Source organism: Rhinolophus ferrumequinum, chromosome X (genome assembly GCF_004115265.2).
Source record: "Rhinolophus ferrumequinum isolate MPI-CBG mRhiFer1 chromosome X, mRhiFer1_v1.p, whole genome shotgun sequence".
Classification (NCBI taxonomy): domain Eukaryota; kingdom Metazoa; phylum Chordata; class Mammalia; order Chiroptera; family Rhinolophidae; genus Rhinolophus; species Rhinolophus ferrumequinum.
Genome location: NC_046284.1, coordinates 82,654,363 through 82,673,727, shown reverse-complemented (window position 1 = coordinate 82,673,727; position 19,365 = coordinate 82,654,363). Strand labels below are relative to the sequence as shown.

Genomic DNA, 19,365 nt, shown 5'->3' with positions numbered 1-19,365 from the left:
TGAACCCAAATTAAGTCCTTCCTGTCTATCCTTCCTCTTAAACAGCTTTAGTTTGGAGGACAGAGCCTGGATTTTATTTTGGGTCTCGTTACTGTGTTACCTCAAGACAATCAGTTTGCCTTTCTGGGCCATTGTTCCCTCAGTCTGAAACAAAGGCAAGAATTGGGACGGAAGATCTTAAGTATTAATGCTCCAGGCAATTAATTTATGTTCTCCTATTTAATCCTCACAACGATAGTGTCAGACAAGATTTTTAAATTGTCTTCCCATTTCACAGATAGTTAACCTGAGGCTCCTAGTGAGGCTGTCACTTAACCAGTGTCTTAGTCAGCAGGGGCTACTGGCCAGGCCCACATAACCCCCCGGTCCAACATGGATGAAATTCGGAACTACGCACACTTTGAGCGAGAGAAACCTGGCTCAGAAATCCCTGCAACGAGGGTAGAACTATGGGAAATTGGGAGCAGAGTCGTGTCTCTTAGCGGGGCAGTGGCTTTGCAAGGTGGCTCACCGAGAGTAAGACATCAAGAAGCGGGGATCACTTGATTGTTCAGCGACTCGCCCCGCTTTAGGCCCCACTTTAGGCTTCACGCTTGCGAATTCCCACCTAACCTTCCGAAGCCCAGTGGAATAGACCCGCAAAGGGAATGACGAGACCTCCTCTCCTGGCCAATCCTGTTAAAGAGTGGGCTTGGCTTGTCAGCCAATCAAAGGCCCTTGAAGAGGCGGGGTTTTCTTCCGCGGGGATCTGCCTGGGGGTAAAAATAAAATGTTTCCATCTCCAGCCAATCCCAGGGAAGGCAGGAGGGCACTCCTCCAATGGGAGCCCGGGAGCCGTAGGCAACGGTGGAGCCTACGACCCTGCTCGCACTCCAGCCGGCGGGAGGGACGCGTCCAGGGTTTTCGCAAGATCCAGCTGATAGTCCCTGGAATCTGGTGGCGCGCAGCGTGGACGGCAGCAGGTGTCCGGTGAGACGCTGTAAAGACCGGGGTCGGAAGCGCGAGGGAAAGAGGCGGGGCAGGAGCGCGTGAGGGGTGGGGCCTGGGCGAGGTTTTCACCTGGGCGGCCTCTCAACCCTAGGTCAGCGAGTTGCGGAGGATAGTGCGGGTAGCAGAGGGAGGGCGAGTGCCCCTGCGGCCCCAGACTGCGACCAGGTGAGTACCCTGCGGAGACCACGGCCCATGCCCACCCTCCTCGCGCCCTCCTCCCCCAGGCTCCTGTGCAGGTCTGCAGCTCACATGATCGCCTGCGTGCATGCCTGTAAGTCTCCATCTCTCTCTTTCTGCCCCGCCTTTCCCTCTTCCTCTCTGTCTCTTTCTGTTTCTCTCCCTCTCTGAGACGTACTAGACAACCCAGACCTCGAAGGCTGAGCCCTAACGCTATCAGTTAAAACTAGCCATGAGACCTTGAGTCATCTACTTCACCCATCTGAGCCTCAGTTTCCTCATCTGTCAAATGGGGGTCTAATCATCTCCACCTCAGACAATATATGTGCATCACTTTGCCCAGCCCTGGCCCCTAGAAGATGTTCAATAAATAATGACAATCATGGTTGAAAAGAATATTATCTCTCTTGGTCTTTGGCTTTGTTTTCTCCCTGTCTCTGACCCTCCCCCCATTGGTTTTCTTTCTGAATGCTTTTTTCTCTGTTACTGTTTTTCCTCTTTCTACCTGTCTCTTTCCCATCCCTAAATAGGTTAGAGATGCATTGTTTATAGCAGTGAGCTTATAGCACGAGAGCACCAATTACCCTAGCCTGGGGTCTGGACTGTCCTGTGGGTAAAAAATGGAGCCTGGACTTGGGGCTGCTTCTGGCCAGATTTTGGGGAGAACCCTCTTTATTCCCCAGCTGATTGTGTTAAACAGGTAGAGTCCCGCAGGGTGAGGAACAATTTAGATGAAAAAGTGGATCAGGCCCTTTATCCTATATCATGTTAGTCACCACCAGAAGACCAGGGGTCTCCTAGTTACATCCCCAAACAGCCCTTCTGTCCCCATCCTGAAATCTTTTGACCAGGTCTTCTGGAACTCACCTTCAATCATCAGCAAACTCCCCTCCATTCTCAGTCCCTGCATTTTCTTGTCATGCCTCAGTGGTTCTCATACCTATTGGACTCAACACTCCATTTTTATAATGTATATTTTGAAATGCCCCCTTCACTATTCTGAAATTAAGTGCATAGAATCTGTCTACACACATAATTCCCCCCAAACCAATACAATGTCTTAATAGTAATATAAGGGACAATTAAAGGAAGAGTAATTTATAATAAAACTGTATATTTTAATATGTAAAGGCTGGGATGTAATTCCACTAAAAGACATAATGAAATGGTCTTGCACATAATGATACTTGAACCTGGGAATGGTGACAGCCCCATGTGTTAATTGGTGACTCAAGAAACACAGGGTGATGTAGTTTTCCTAGATCATGAACAATTCTTCATAAAGTTTTAAACAAAGTACAGTCTTCCCTGAATTTATAAAATTGTTGAATTTTTGGAAAAGTCAAGTATGTATATTTACACACACACACACACACACACATATACAAAGGGTTTGAGGTTTTTTTTAATTTTTATTGGGGAACAGTGTGTTTTTTCCGGGACCCATCAGCTCCAAGTAAAGTCATTGTCCTTCAATCTAGTTGTGGAAGGCGCAGCTCAGCTCCAAGTCCAGTGGTCGATTTCAACCTAGTTGCAGGGGGCGCAGCCCACCATCCCAAGTGGGAATTGAACCGGCAACCTCGCTGTTAAGAGCTCGCGCTCTAACCAATTGAGCCATCCGGCCGCCTCAAAGTCAGTATACATTAAAATCCATGATCTTGTCCCCGTAACTTCACTGATCTTATCTCCTACCACTCTCCCCACTTGCACCTTCTATGCTACCCATCTTGGCCTCCTTTCTGCTACTTGAACATATTAGGCACACTTCCACCTCAGGGGTTTGTACTGGTCTGTCCCCTGTAGCTAGAATGCTTTTCTCCTATAAAACTCATGCCCCCACTTCCTTCAGGCCTCTACTCAGATGTCACTTTCTCAGTGAGGCCTACCCTGACCATCCTGTTTAAACTTGCAGCTCTCCCCCAGCATACACCCTGCTCTATTTTTTCCATAGTGCTCCTCACCTTCTTACATAATATATAATTCACATCTTTATTATGTTTATTGTCTGACACATCTTTATTGTTGTTTATTGTCTGACTTTCCCATTTGATCGTAAGCTCCAGAAGGGCAGACTTTTTTGTGCCCTGATAAATCCCTGTTACCTAAAACAGTGCTTGGCACATAGTAGGCTCTCTCAGTAAATGTTTGTTGAATGAATAAATGAATGAATGAACAGGTTTTTCACCTACATGATTGTCTGGTGGGACATTCTAAAGTTGTATGGGACGCAGTACAATTCTTTGCTGTGTGGAGCTGTCTTGTGCAGCTGAGCTTCCCTGGTCTATGCCTGCTAAATGTCACTAGCGATCTCCCATTATTGTGACAATCAAAAATGCCCCCAAACACCCCTTGACTGTCTAACCTCCTACCGAGAACCACTGCTTGAATAGAAATCGGGCTTTCCCCTGAGCACTCTGTTCCCTCAGCAGCCCCCTCAGACCCCTCTTACCAGGAGGCCAGGAGATAAGGGTAGGTGTCCTCATTCTAATTGTCCTTCCCATATATTTTCTCTCCCTCCTCCTTAAACAACGTTTTTTTAGAATTAATATTTTTATTTTAAAATAATTTTAGACTTTTAAAAAGTTGTAAAAATAGTACAAAGAATTCCCATATATCCTTTACTCAGATTCCCCAAATGTTAAGAAATTATACAACTACAGTTCAATCATCAAAATTAGGAAATTTTGGAAATGTAATGGCTCGGTGCGATGTCAGAGGGATAGTGGATGGGGGGAGGGGGGTTCACACAGTGTGAGGGATATAAATGATAAACGTCTAAGTATTTCTTTGTCTTGTGCACCTGAAACTAATAAAAAAGAAGTTTTTTTTAATTAGGAAATTAACATTGGCACAATACTATTAATGAAAGTACAAACTTACTCAGATTTCATCAATTTTTCCACTAATATCATATTTTTCTTCTAGGATTGAATTCAGGATCCCACATTGCATTTTGTTTTCATGTCTCCTGAGGCTCTTCCATTCTGAGACAGTTCTTTAGTCTTTCTTTGTCTTCCATGATTTTGATACTTTTAAAGAGTCCCAGCCAGTTATTTGATAGAATTTGGGTTTGTCTGTTATTTTCTGGTGATTGTAGTAGAGTTATGGAATTTGGGCAAGAATACCACAGACGAGATGTGTCTTCAGCGCTTTGTATCAGGAGGCACATAATATCAGTTTGTCCCAACACTGGTTTTGTTCACCTTGACTATTTGTTTAAGGTGGTGTCTGCCAGGTTTCTCCACTATAGTTTACTCCTTTTTCCTTTATAATTAATAAATAGTTTATGGAGAGATACTTTAAGATTATGTAAATATCAACCATCTTGTTTTAAATCTCAGATCATCAGACTATACCATCACCCACATTCTGTGTTATAGTCAGGTACAGACATACACACATAACTGCCCCTGTCATTCCTTATTCCTAGAAGAATTTAGCCACTAGCTCCCTGTCATTCTCTATAACACGGCCCCAGTCCTAATTCTTGGTGATTTAAATATTTCCGTAGACGACCCTTCCAGTGTTCCTGTCTCAGTTCTGTGATCTGCCCTCCTACAATGCTCTTGCCTTTCAACCCCACCGCAGCTACCCCCTCCAATAGTCATACCCTTCTTCTCTGTATCTGTGACAGCATTGCCTCTTAATCTCAGTGTCCGGCATCCTGCTATCCATCCAGTACCTTTTATCCTTCTGCCTCTCTCCCTCTAGCACCCCAACTCCAACAATCCTTCAGTGCCACTGGGATGGAACGTTTTTCACTGCTCTTTACTTCCTCCAGGTTCCCATGTCCTTCCTTTAATTAGCTTAGATTCCATGGTCCATTATTATAGGCATTTCCTTGCATACATCCTCACTTCCCTTGCCCTCTGTCATGTCAGCATACTTACCAGGCAAACCCCAGTCCTGGTTAAATCCAACTCCACCTGCTCCGCTGTACGCCCTCGGCCATTCACTCTCCCACCTTCCCAGATGACTATTTCGTACCTTATCTCTCCTCAAATCTCCAGCACCTCCTCCCCCATGCTATGCTCAGGCTGCCTGCTTAACTGAAAAATGAAAACCATCAGAAGAACACCTCCACAGATTCACACCACCACATCCAACCACCAAATAGCATCTGCACTCACATACTCTGCGTTCTTTTCTTTTCTTATGGATCAACTGTCCCTGCTGTCCTCAAAATCCCATCCCTCCACTTTGGCACTAGATTTCATCTCTTACCTACTTGGGGACATTGCTTCAGCAATTTTCCCCTCTCTCTCCTGGATCAATTTACCCCTCTCTACAAAATCATTCTCATCTGTTGGATATTCTGTTATTGCTTCCATCTTTTTGTCACAGCTTTATTGAGATATATTTCACATACCATAAAATTCACCCTTTAAAGGGTTTTAAGTATATCCACAGAGTTGTACAACCATCACCACCATCAATTTTAGAGCATTTTATCCACCCCCCCCCCGAAAAGAAGCTTCATACTGTTTAGTAGTTATTCCCCATCACTCCGCTCCCCTCAGCCCTAGGCAACTACTAATCTACAAGTCCTGTCTCTATCTATTGATTTGTCTAGTCTAGACATTTCAGATAAATGGGATCATACAATATGTTGGTCTTTATGAGTGGCTTCTTTCACTTAGCATAATGGTTTTGAGGTTCATCCATGTTGTTGCAGGGAGCACTCCCTTTTATTGCCAGATAATATTCTATTGTATGGTTATACCGCATTTTGTTATTCATTTGTCAGTTGATGGACAGTTCAGTTGTTTTCATGTTTGGCTTGTCAGTTGATGGACAGTTCAGTTCTTTTCATGTTTGGCTATTATAAATAATGTTGCTCTGAACATTTGTGTACAAGTTTTTGTGTGGATGTATATTTGTTTTCTACTGGGTAGATACCTAGGAGTTGCTTGGTCACATGGTAACTCTATGTTTAACTTTTTGAGGAACTACCAAACTGTTTGCAAAAGTGGCTGCACCATTTTACATTTCCCATCAACAATGTATGAGGGTTCCAGTTTCTCCATATCCTTATCGACACTTTTTATTGTTTATCTTTTTTATTATAGCCATCCTAATGTGTATTAAGTGGTATCTCATTGTGGTTTTTATTTGCATTTCTCTAATAACTAATGATATTGAACATCTCTTCATGTCTTTATTGGCTATTTGCATATCTTCTTTGGAGAAATGTCTATTTAAATCTTTAGCCCTATTAAAATAAGATCATTTGTTTACTTACTGTTGAGTTATAAGAATTCTTTATATATTTTAGATACAAGTCTCTTGTCAAATATATAAATTATAAATATTTTCTCCTATTCTGTAGGTTGTCTTTAAACCTTCTTGATGGTGTCCTTTGATGCACAAAAGTTTTACATTTTGATGATGTCAAATTTTTTCTTTCGTTACTTGAGTTCTTCTTGTTATATCCAAGAAACCATTATGTAATCTAAGGTCACAAAGATTTATTCCTATGTTTTCTTACAGGAATTGTGTGGATTTTAGCTCTTACATTTAGGTTGATGATCCATTTTGAGTTAATTTGTGTGTGTGGTGTGAGGTAGGGGTCCAAATTTCATTATTCTCCATGTGAATATCTAGTTGTCCCAGCACCTTTTGTTGAAAGAAGTATTCTTTCCCCCATCAAATTGTCTTGGCAACCTTTTGAAAAATCAGTTAACCGTAATCATAAATGTGAAGGTTAATTTCTGGACTCTCAATTCTATTTCATTGATCTATATGTCTGTCATGCCAGACTACACTGTCTTGATTACTGTAGCTGTGTAGTAAGTTTTGGAATCAGAAAATGGGAGTCTTCCAGTTTTGTTCTTTTTCAAGATTGTTTTGGCTGTTCTAAGTCCTTTGCATTTTCATATGAATTTTACAATCAGCTTATCAGTTTCTGCAGAAAATCAGCTGGAATTTTTATAGGGATTCTGTTGAATCTATATATCAATTTGGGGAGTATTGCCATTTAACAATATTAAGTCTTCCTACTCATGAACATGAGAAGTCTTTCCATTTATTTATTTATTTATTTATTTAAAGATTTCATTGGGGAAGGAGAACAGGACTTTATTGGGGAACAGTGTGTACTTCTGGGACTCTTTCCAAGTCAGGTTGTTGTCCTTTCAATCTTAATTGTGGAGGGCACAGCTCAGCTCCAGGTCCAGTTGCTGTTGTTAGTTGCGGGGGGGGGGCAGAGCCTACCTTCCCTTAGGGGAGTCCAAGAGTCAAACCGGCAACCCTGTGGTTGAGAGGATGCGCTCCAACCAACTCAGCCATGTGACTACCCAGGAGCTGAGCGGCAGCTCATTGACTTCATTCTAGTTGTGGAGGGCGCAGCTCGCTGGCCCATGTGGGAATTGAACCGGCAGCCCCGTTGCCCAGAGCTCGCGACTGTCCGCCCCAGTCTTTCCATTTAGATCATTTCTAATTTTTTTCAGAAGTGTTTTGTAGTTTTCAGTGTACAAGTCTTGCACTTCTTTTGTTAAATTTATTCCTAGGTGTTTTATTCTTTTTGCTGCTATTATAAATGAGATTATTTTCTTAATTTCACTTTCTGATTGTTCATTGCTAGTGTGTAGAAATAACATTTGATTTTTGTTTATTGATCTTCTATCTTGCCACATTACTGAACTTGCTTATTAGTTCAAACAGTGTTTTAATGGATTCTTTAGGGTTTTCTATATACTAGATTATGTCATCTGCAAATACAGGTACTTTTACTTTTCCTTTCCAATCTGGATGCCTTTTTTTTCTTGACTAATTGCCCTGGCTAGACCCTTCCAGTACAATGCTGACTGGAAATAATGAGAGCAGGCATTCTTGTCTTGTTCCTGATCTCAGGGGGAAAGTATTGCATCTTTCTCCATTAAGTGTGATGTTAGCTGTGAGTTTTACATAGATATCTTTTATCAAGTTGAGGAAGTTTCCTTCTACTCCTAATTTTCTGTTTTTGCCATGAATGGGTGTTAGATTTTGTCAAATGCGTTTTCTGCATCTCTTGAGATGATCGTGTGGAGTTTGTGCTTTATTCTATTAATATGGTATATTACGTTGGTTAATTTTCAGACGATAACCTTGCATTCCTGGAATAAATCCTAATTAATCTTGTTATATAATACTTTTTATATGTTGCTGGACTTAGTTTGCTAGTATTTTGTTGAGGATTTTTACACCTATATTCATGAAGGATATTGGTCTGTTGTTTTCTTTTCTTGTAATGTCTTTGCCTGGCTTTGGTATTAGGATAATGCTGGCTGTGTAGAATGAATTGGGAAGTGTTTTCTCCTCTTTTTTGGAAGAGTTAGTGAAACTACTCTTGATATTTACTAAAAGTAAATATCTACTTTTTACTAAAAGTAAAAAGTAAATATTTACAAAGTAAATTGATATTTACTTTGTGTATGTCTTATGTCTTTTTCTGTTCCTTCCTTTGTTCTTTAATTCCTTGCTTCTTTTGTGTGTTAAATAGATATTTTCTACTATAACTTTTAAATTTCCTTAACTATATATATTTTTGAGTTCAGTTTTTAGTGGTTGCCCTGGGATGACAATTAACATCTTAACTTGAAACAATCTACTTTGGATTAATTCTAACTTACTTTCAATGTTATATTATGTAAAAACTTTGTTCCAATATATCTCTGTTCCCTCCCCTGTCCTTTGTAGTATTATCATACAAATTACTCCTTTGTACATTATAAGCCCTTCAACACAGTTTTATTATTATTGCTTTATGCAGTTGTCTTTTATAACAGATAGGAACATAAAAGTGTTATAAACAAAAATTCTTTCATAATGCCTATGTAGTTACTTTCAAGTTACCATTTAGTGTACTTTAATTTCGGCCTAAAATTAATGTTTCTTATAGGATAGGTCTGCTAGCAACAAAATCTTTCAGTTTTTGTTCATCTTAACTTCTCTTTCATGTTTGAAGAACAATTTAGCTAGATACGGAATTATCCATTGACAGTCTTTTTCTTTCAACATTTTGAAGACGTCATCACATTGTCTTCTGGCCTCTACAGTTTCTGATGAAAAATCAGATGTTAATGTTACTGAGGATCCCTCATATGCAATAAATCATTTTTCTCGTTGCATTCAAGATTTGCTTTTTGTCTTTGACTTTTATCAGTTTCACTATGTATTTAGATGTGGATCTTTTTGAGTTTATTCTACTTGGGCTTCTTAAATATATAGATTAATAGTCTTTGTTAAGTCCCAAACATTGGCCCCATCAAGGACCCCTCATGTTCTTTTGGCTGCTTTTTTCCCTGTATATGTAACGTAATTTACTGTTTCTTTGCATGTCTCATAATTTGTTGTCAAAACCTGGACATTTTAGGTACTTTAACAACTCCGATATCAGATTCTTCCACCCTCAAGATTTGTTGTTGTTCTGGGTTGTGTGTGTGTATATATGTGTGTGTGGGTGTTGTTATTGTTATTTTTCTTGTTGCCATTTGTTTAGCAACTTTTCTTGACTCATTCTTTGAATTCCATATTCCCTGTACTATGTGGCCCCTTAGTTCTCTGCTAGCTTTTTGTTTTGTTTTTTTAAGTTCTTGTTTTTATTTTTAAGTCTAGATTCCTAGGGGTCACACCTGGTAAATATAATTTGGTGGTCAGCCAGTGATTGATCAAATATATTTCCTTAAATGCCATGTCTGTGTGTCTTCCACCTTTTGCCAAGGAGATCTCTGTGAAAAGGCATGCCTTCAAACTTCAGCCAGTTTACAAGGCAACCTTAGCTTTCACTTTCTGCTCACAGAGGGCCTCACAGTCAGACAGATGTGAGTGACTTGGGCCCTGTCCTGTTTCATTTCTTTCTTGGGCATGCACATAGCCATGTGCACATCCCTTTAGATTCCCAGGAGTATGTCAGAGCTTTTCAAAATTCCCCATCGTTGTCTCATTTTCCAGGATTTCCCTTTAAATTCCTGGCCAAAGCAGTCAGATCTCTCTGTTGTCTGGAATTTAGTCAGCTTTTGGCTACTGAACCCCTGATTTGAAGGAGAGAAGATGGGAATAGCCACAAGTTAAAATGTCACAGAATCCCCTGTCTTACCAAGATTCAGTAGTTTCTCTTGGATACATGACTTTTATTTTATCTATGCCTGTGGTTAATTGCCAGAGTTTTGAGATGGTTGACTTTAGTTGGTTTGCCCATATTTTCATTGTTTTAGTGGCCAGCTACTTCACCAAAGTCCTCACTTTGTCATTCCATTAGTCTCCTATTTCTCCCATCTTAAATATATATATATATATATATATAAATAAAACTCTCTTCATCCCACATCCCCTTGCAACTATGGCTTAATTTCTCTATTCCCTTAACAGCAAAACTCCGAAAGAGTTGTCATTCTTTATTTCTTCCTACTCTTCTCCCATTTTCTGTTTGTTCGTATAAAATGCATTAGACATATAATTAAAGAATATATACACATTATATACATGAGTTATAAAGATACTAATATAATGAAAAACCAAGAACTCACAACCTTAACCAAGAACCTTAATAATAGCACCTATCCCTGTGTCATTTTCTGTCCCATTCCAAGCCCCTGCCACAAATTACCACTCTCCTAAGTCTTATGTTTAACATTCCCTTGCTCTTTTGATATCTATATTTTTTTTCATGTTTGTGTAGATGCTTCACCAAAATATTGTTCATTTGGCTTGGTTGTGAGCTTTGTAAAAAAAATAGTATTGTACTGTATGTGGTCTTTTGTGACTTACATTTTTCACTCATGGTTGTGTTTCCAAGATTCACCTATGTTTTACATGTAGCTGTAGCTTGTTCATTCTCAATGCTGTGTAGTATTTCATGGGGTGATGGTAAAACAAATTATTCATCCATTTTATCTGTTCATGGACATTTGGGGCATTTCCAGTTTTTTGCTCTTATGCACATTCTTGTACGTGTCTCCTGGTACACATGCACGCCCACTTTTCTAAGGTATATACCTAGGAATGGAATTACTGGTTAATAGGATGTGTAAACATTCAGCTTGACAGGATTCTGCCAAAATGTATTTTAAACTTAACGGTACCAATTTATACACCGTTAGCAGTTTATAAGAGATCCTATTGATCCATACCCTAATCAATACTTGATATTATCACACTTTAAAATTTTTGGCATTATATTGAGTGTAGAGTAACATCTCATTGTGGGATTTAATTAGCATTTTCCAGTCACTAATGTGACTGAGCATCTTTTCATGTTGATTGGCCACACGTTTCTTTCTCTGTGAAGTGACTATTAATATCTTTTGCCCATTTTTAGGTTGGTATTTTTATCATTTTTATTGATATGTAAGAGTTATTTAATTATTTGGATACTCATCATTTGTCAGTTATATGTGTTGAATATTTTCCCTCGATCTGTGGCTTATTTTTTGTTTTCTTTATGGTGTCTTTGCGTGAGCAGAAATTCTTCAATTGAATTGAGTTGACCGGAATTCAATCTTTTCTCTATAGGTAACACCTTTTGTGTGTGATCTTCTCTAACTTGGTTTTAAAGATATTCTTTATTTTTTTCTAATAAAAGTTTAAAAGTTTACCTTTCGTATTTAAGTCCTTAATCTAACCGGAATTGATTTTTGTGTTAGGTGTATAAAGATGTAAGGTCGGGATCCAGTTTTATTATTTTCCATGTGGATAGCCTAGTGATCTGAATTGCCACCTCTGTCATACATCAAAGTTCCATATCTGTGTAGGTCTGTTTCTGGGAGCTCTGCTATTCGCCAACTTTTTGTCCCTGAACCAGTACCACACTGCCTTCATTACTTTAGCTTCATACAGAATCTCAATATTTGGTAGAGCAAAATCTTTTCATTTTATTCTTCTTCCGGAATATCATATATTCTTGGCCCTTTGTTATTTCAGGCGCATTTCAAAATCAGCTTCTTATGTTTTACAAAAATGTTGGAATTGCAATGAATCTATACATCAGTTTGATGAGAATTGATATGTTCATGATGTTGAGTCTTCCTAGCTATGAATATGATATATCCTTTTATTTTAAATAAATTCTTGAATGTTTTTTGGTAGCGCTTTATAATTTTCTGCATAAGGTCTTGCATATCTTGTGTTAGATTTATTCCTTGGTATTTATGGTTTTTGCTACTAAATGAGATCTTTTTATATAATGTGTTTTTTCTCTTTTGCAGGGATATAGAAATGAAGTTATTTTTTAATATTGATATGAAAACCATTCACCTGACTAAAGTTTTATTTTTAAGCAAACTTTTAATTTTAGAATAATTTTTTAGAATAGTTATGGAAAAGTAAATAAAGAGATAGTCTGGAGAGCTCCTGTGTACTCCTCACCACGGTATATTTATCGAAACTAAGGAAGCAACGTTGGTATATTACTATTACCTAAACTTCAGACGTTATATGGATTTATCAGCTTTCCCACTAATGTCCTCTTTCTGTTCTAGGATCCAATTCAAAACACCATATTGCATTTAAGTTGTCATGTCTCTTTAGTGTCCTCTGGTCTGTGACTGGTTCTCAGTCTTTCTTTGTTTTTCATGACCCTAACACTTTTGAGGTGTATTGTAGAATATCCCTCAATTTGGATTTGTCTGAAGTTTTCCTCATGATTAGACTGGGGTTGTCTTTGGAAGAAACACCACAGAGTTGAAGTGCCCTTTTCATCACATCATATCAGGGGCATGTGATATCCCCGTGACATCACTGGTGATGTTGACCTTCATTACTCGGTTAAGGTGGTGTTTGCCGGGTTCATCCACTGTAAAGTTGCTGTTTTTCCCTTTTCATTCTCTGTTCTTCGGAAGAATCTAGCTCACCCTCAAGGAGAGGGAGAGGAATTAAGCTCCACCTCTGAAAGGGGGTGTATTTACATACATTATTTGGAATTCTTCTGGAAAAAGATTTGTTTCTTCTCCCTTATTTACTTATGTATGTATTTGAGTACTTATTTATTCAGTCACTTGTTTGTGAACGCAGTATGAACTCATTGTGAACTCAGTATGAACTCATGTGTATTCATTTAATAATTTGAGTTATAAATCCAATACTGTTATTTGTCTTGTTGCTCAAGTTGTTCTAGCTTTGGCCCCCTGGGGGCTCTTTCATGTTGGCTCTGGTGTCCCTTTGACATGCCCCCGTCTTTTTGTTTGTGAGTACTTCCTTACTTGCTGGCAGTAACAAGATGCTTCCTACTCATCTTGTGTTTTCCTGCCCCAACCCTAGAATCGACCATTTCCCAAAGAGCCATGCTTCCTTTTAGGTTGTCTGTATGTTTGTTTGTGTTTCCTATGTTGACAACTATATCAGCTGGAAATAATGACAGTTTTGCTTTTCCTTTCCAGTCTTTATGCCTTTATTTTTCTTGTCTTACTGAGATGTCAAAGACCTCCAGTACATTGTTGAATAGAAAATATGGTAGTGGACGTCTTCTTTTGTTGGCTATTGTACAGGGAACACCACTAACTTTTCCTTATTAAGAGTGACATTTCCATCATATTCCTCTATGCTGGGAAGTTTTTATTATTGTTTTTAATCATGAAAGAGTATTGAATTTTTAATCATATCTTTTCGGTTTCTTGGGATGATTATGGGTTTTTTCCCCTCCAGTAATGTGACAATATGGTAAAAACAATGTATTTTCCTCATGTTAGACCACCTTTGCGTTACTGGTATAAACACAACTTGGTCCTGATCTGTTCATTTTATACAGTACTAGGTTCAGTTTGTTAATATTTGTTTAGGATTTTTGTGTCTGTGTCCATGAGTAAAATTGGTCTTTAATTTTTCTTTCTCATGCTGTCCTTACTGCTTTTGGTCACAAGGTCTGCCGCTGTCATAGAATGAGTCAGTGTTCCCTCTTCTACAAAATTCTAGATCACTTTAGAGTGATCTATTTGGTAGAATTTTCCTGTAAAACCATCTTGGTCTGGTGCTTCTCTTTTTAATATTGAATTGATATTAAACTTTTAAAGTCTTTTCAGATTTTTAAATAATATGTTTATTTTATATCAGGTTTTCTGCTTTGAAAGGGCTACACACAAGTTCTGATGAAGACTTTTTAATGATGTCTTCAAAATTTTAATAGTCACCATCAACAAAAATCTTTCTGTGTACAAGTCGGTGATAAAGTATTTAAAACCAATTTTTAAATTCTTCAAAAATGTTTAACAATTGAAATATCTAACAGCTTTTCTTTTTGGTTCATTGACAAATATATTGTTAACATTTCTTGTGATAATGTGATTAGATTTCAAACCACTTGAACTCTCATATTATTTCAAAATAATGATGAAGCTCTTATTTTCAGAACATGCATCACGGTTAGAACCATCACCCTGAAGCTAGCTTGGACACCATTAAAAGGGCTCATCAGCTGCAAACGGATAAAAGTATCTGATATTTGTGAAGACAGTTTCAGGGCTTCTACCTGGAGCTACACTCTCCAGAAGCCCCCGCTTGGCTTCCCTGCACCCAACCCTACCCCAACTGGTCACAACTTGGCTGTATGTGGTGTTTCTTGGCAACTGGACCAGACTCCTCCAGCAGCTCCACAGGCCCCTTGTCTTCTGTGGGCAGAAGACTGCAGAAGCTGGCTACTGAAGAGGCTGTCCAAGTGATAGAGCTCCTCCTTGGGCTCCTTAGCACACTTACCACAGAGCAGTGAGTGCTGGCTGTTACTCATTTGTGCTCACCACCTGCAGGGACTTCAGAGGGATTGTCAGACCCTGTTGAGCTAAGGGCTGCCCTCTAAGGATCTCCACAGGAGGCTGCCCATAGGGAGAGGTGGCCTACCTAGGGTCTCCACTGCCTTAGGTTCTACATGGACACCGCCAGGGCTGAGGGAATCAGTATCTCTTCACCTACCTGTAATCCACATAGCAACTGGAAAATTCTGCCTCCTGTTGTTTGTCCTTTTGTTCGTTTTTTGCGGTAGGAAGAGTTTTAACTGCTGCTTCAATTCCTTTAGTAGTTAGAGGACGATTCAGGATTTCTTTTTCTTTTTGAGTCAGTTTTGGTAAGTTCAAGTGTGCTAGGAATTGGTCCGTTTTGTCTGCGTTCTCAAATTTATTGGCTTAAACTTCCCTTATATTTTTTATTCTCTGCGGTATATAATCTGTAGTTATGTCTCCTTTTTCATTGCTGATATTGGTTATTTGTGCCTTCTCACTTTTTTTCTTGATCAATCTCGCCAGAGGTTTGTCTATTTTATTAGTGTTTTCAAAGAACCAACTTTTGGCTTTGTTGCTTCTCTCTATTGTATCTTTGTTTTCTATTTCTTTAATTTCTGCTCTTATCTTTTTTGATCTCCTTCCTTCTACATTTTTTGGATTTATTCTGTTGTTCTTTTTTTAATTTGATACTGAGCTCATTGTCAGCCTTCCTTGTTTTTTGATTTGTGCGCTTAAGGATATAAATTGCCCTCTAAATACTGCTTTTCTGTAAGTTCAGACATGTCTTATTTCATCATTGTTCGGTTCCGAGTACTTCAATATTTCCATCATGTTTACTTCTTTGACCTGTGAGTTGTATAGAAGTATGTTTTTAAATATCTAAATGTTTGGGGATTTTAAAATTTATCTCTTTGTAATTGAAATCTGTCTTAATTGTATTATGGTTAGAGGGTGTGGTCTGTATGATAACAACTCTGAAATTTATTGAGACTTGATTATGGCTTAGTATGTGATTAATATTTTTGAATGTTTCCTATGTGCTTTATAAGAATTATGTTCTTTAATTGTTGAATACAGAGTTCTCTACATGTCTATTACCAAGTTTGTTAATTGTATTGTGCAAATTTTCTATATCTACACTGATTTTTTTGGTCATCATATACCAATAATTGTAAGAGGTACGTTAATATTCAACTGTGATGGTGGATTGGTCTACTTCTCCTTGTAGTTCTTATTTTTTAATTTTCTATATTTTGAGGATATTTTATTAGGAATATTCAAATTAAGAATTGTTATATATTCCTGGTAAATATGTAATGACCCTCTCTATTCCTGATAATGCAGTTTTCCTTGAAGTCTATTTTACCTTACAACACAAACTTTTCTTCTTGTTAGGATTTATGTGGTATGTATTTTTCCATCCTTTTACTTTTCAACATTTTCATGCCCTTATGCTTTAATTGTATCTCTTGGGTATGGCATGTGGCTGAACCTTTTTTAAAAAGCTAATCTGATGATCCCTGTCTTTTAATGAACAAGTTTAATCTGTTTACATTTACCATGATATATTTGGACTGGTTTCTACCATCATACTTTTTTATTTCTATTTCCTACCCCTTTTCTGTACTTCATTTTTCTTTTCTTGCCACTTTTTCAGTTTTGAGATTTGTTTGATTTCTTATTCAATTTTTTTTCTCCCTCCTGTTTGGAATTTACATGTTCTTTTACTATTCTTTCTGTGGTTATCCTGAAATTTTACCATGCATGTTTAACTTTAAGATCCAAAGTTAAACTGTACTTTAACCACCCTCTTGAAGAACACAGGAACTTTCAGCTGTAGTCATCCCTCTCTTGACCACATGCTGTTGCTTTGAATATGTTGATTTGCTCCTTTTTTTTCTAACCTCAGAAAATCTACATCATCATTAGTATTATTTTATATGGACAGTGTTTGTTTGGATTTACATGCATACATTCTTGCATCTCAGACCATCATTCTGGGATCATTTTCCTTCATTATGAATATAATATTTAGATATTCTTTTAGTGCAGATCTCTTGGTGTTAAATTCTCCCCGTCTTCTTTTATCCTCATTGTTAAAAGATAGTTTGTTATAGGTATTTAGAAGTCTGCTATCAGTCTAGTTGCTGGTTTTTTGTAGGTGTTTTTGTTTTCTTATATTCTGTCTACTCTTATTTATTTATTTATTTATTTATTTATTTATTTATTTAATTCTGGCTACTTTTAAGATCTTTTCTCTCTTTTTTTGGAGGGGGATGTGCAGGGGTCTCTGCAGTTTCATTCTAAGCTGTTTCAGCATGTATTTCTTTTTCATTTATTCTACTTTGGAAATGTGTTTCATGCCTCTGGATTTATGTTTTTCATAATTTCTAGAAAATTCTCAGCCATTTCTTCAAATATTGCCTTTCTCTCATTCTTTATATATTTTCTTTCTCAGAATCCAGTTACTCATATTTTGGACCTCCTCATTATATCTTCCATATCTCATAACATCCCATTGATATTCTCTGTCTCCTTGTCTTCCTGCACATAATTCTGGGAAATTTCTTCAGATCTATTTTTCAGCTTACTGATTCTTTCTTCAGCTATGTCTGATCTGCTGTTGAATCTGTCCACTAAGTTTTTTATTTCAACAGTTGTGTTTTTCATTTGTATGAGCTCCATATATTTCACTTTCTAATCTGCCTCGTCCCTAATAGTCTCTTGTTACTCGTTCATGTTTGTAGTTGCGTCTGTTGTTTCTTTAAACATTTTATATAATTTTTGTTTAACCAATAATCACTGTTTGCATAAGTACGACACTGTAAATATAATTCACAATCTAAACCACATAGTACACTCTGATTATATAGCCTTTGTTGTATACCTTTTTGTTTTCTTGGTAATTATCTGTGTTTTCTTTTGCCTAGTGTTATAATATCTATTACTAATTCTTTGAAATTTTTTAAAAATCCATATCAGATTATTTCCCTCCTCTGCCCAAATTCTCCCTTGGCTCCCAGCTCCCTCAGAATAAAAGTCAAAGCCTTTGCCGTGGCCCAAAAGTCTCTACCCAGCCTGTCCCCAGCCCCTCTCTGACTTCATGTCCTGTCACTGTCCCCCATCACTTACTCATCCCCAGCCACGCTGGCCTACTCGCTCTCCCTCAAACATGTCAGGTACCCTCCCTCTTCAGAGCCTTTGTACTTGCTGCTCTCACTGCCTGGAACAGTCTTCTTCCCAGATAATCTGGTGGCTTGCCCGCCCACTTCCAGTATGCTCAAGTGACACCTCCCTAGAGAACCATTCCCTGACCAGCGTATCTAAACTAGTCCCATTCACCTGTACTTTCCATCCCCTTATCTTACTTTATGTCTTACGTTTTTCTACAAAGAACTGATCACCACCTGATATATTTCATATTTATTTATTGTGATTAGTGTTTGCCTCTCCCCAATAGACTGTAAGCTCCACAAAGCAGGGACTTTTGTTTTGTTCACTGTTGTATCCCTACTGCCAAGAACAGTGCATAGTAATATTTAGTAGATGCTCAATAAATATTTGTGGAATAAACTGAATGAATGAATGAATGTGAATGATAGAAAAAAACGCACTGAGAACTAGACTAGGCATGAAGGCCTTTTATGCCATACTAAGGACCTTGGATGTCATTATTCAGAAGGGTGAGGGCTGTGAAGAAGCAGTGAGGATAGCTCCTGAGTTCTTTTGAGGAGCAAGTTCAAAAGAACTTGGTAGGGTGGTGACAAAGTCCAGTGTTCTCTATGACTGGCTCTATACCTTGGAGCTCCTGAAGGTAGTAGACCTGCCTCTTTTTCAAACAGCCCTCACACTGTTGTGTTATTATGTCTGCCTGTTACTTGGTGAAAACCAAAGACCCAGCTCTCACTGGGCCTTGTGATCTCAGCTAGGATCCCCCTTTCTCCTGCCCTGTGAGGAAGTTTCTCGGTTCCCAGACCAAGCAGATCATCCCCATTAGACTTTTTCTCTAGTACTTGGTGGGGAGGTGGGGTACAGGAGCTGGTACAAAGCCTGGCACATAGTAACTGCTGTTATAGTGGTGGACACCACAGGGAGGTGAGTTTTAGCTCAGAAAAGCTTTTTTCCACTGTCAACGTTGCAACAGTTGGTGAGGTTTTAGTCCTGACTTTTCCCCTAAGCCCCTCACGGACCAGCATGGCTCCAGTGTTTCTGCCTGCCCGTGACTGTTTGGATACTAATTCTGTTGTCTAATGTGTAACCTATTCCGTTAGTTTTGTCACGCACTAATTTCATCAGAATGCCATCAATATACACAGAGCCCTGTGACACATCACTAGAGCTCTCCCTCTCTGGGCCAGTATCAATTCATTCATCATTACTAGTGTAATCATCTAACTAGTTATAAGTTCAATTGAGCAAAATTGACTGACCACCTACTACATGTCAGGCCTCCTGCTCTGCACTGAGAACACAGAGGTGAACAAGGTATGTTCCCAAACACAGAGCTATAATTTCA

At 38.5% G+C, this 19,365-nt stretch overlaps 1 long non-coding RNA gene across 1 annotated transcript; it reads left to right on the top strand.

Moving 5' to 3' along the window:
• Positions 1–830: 830 nt before the first annotated feature.
• LOC117022185 (uncharacterized) lies at positions 831–18,413 on the top strand. The gene is made up of 3 exons (XR_004423004.1): positions 831–969; positions 1,082–1,155; positions 14,486–18,413. It is a non-coding gene; the product is annotated as an uncharacterized LOC117022185 (long non-coding RNA).
• The last annotated feature ends 952 nt before the right edge of the window (positions 18,414–19,365 follow it).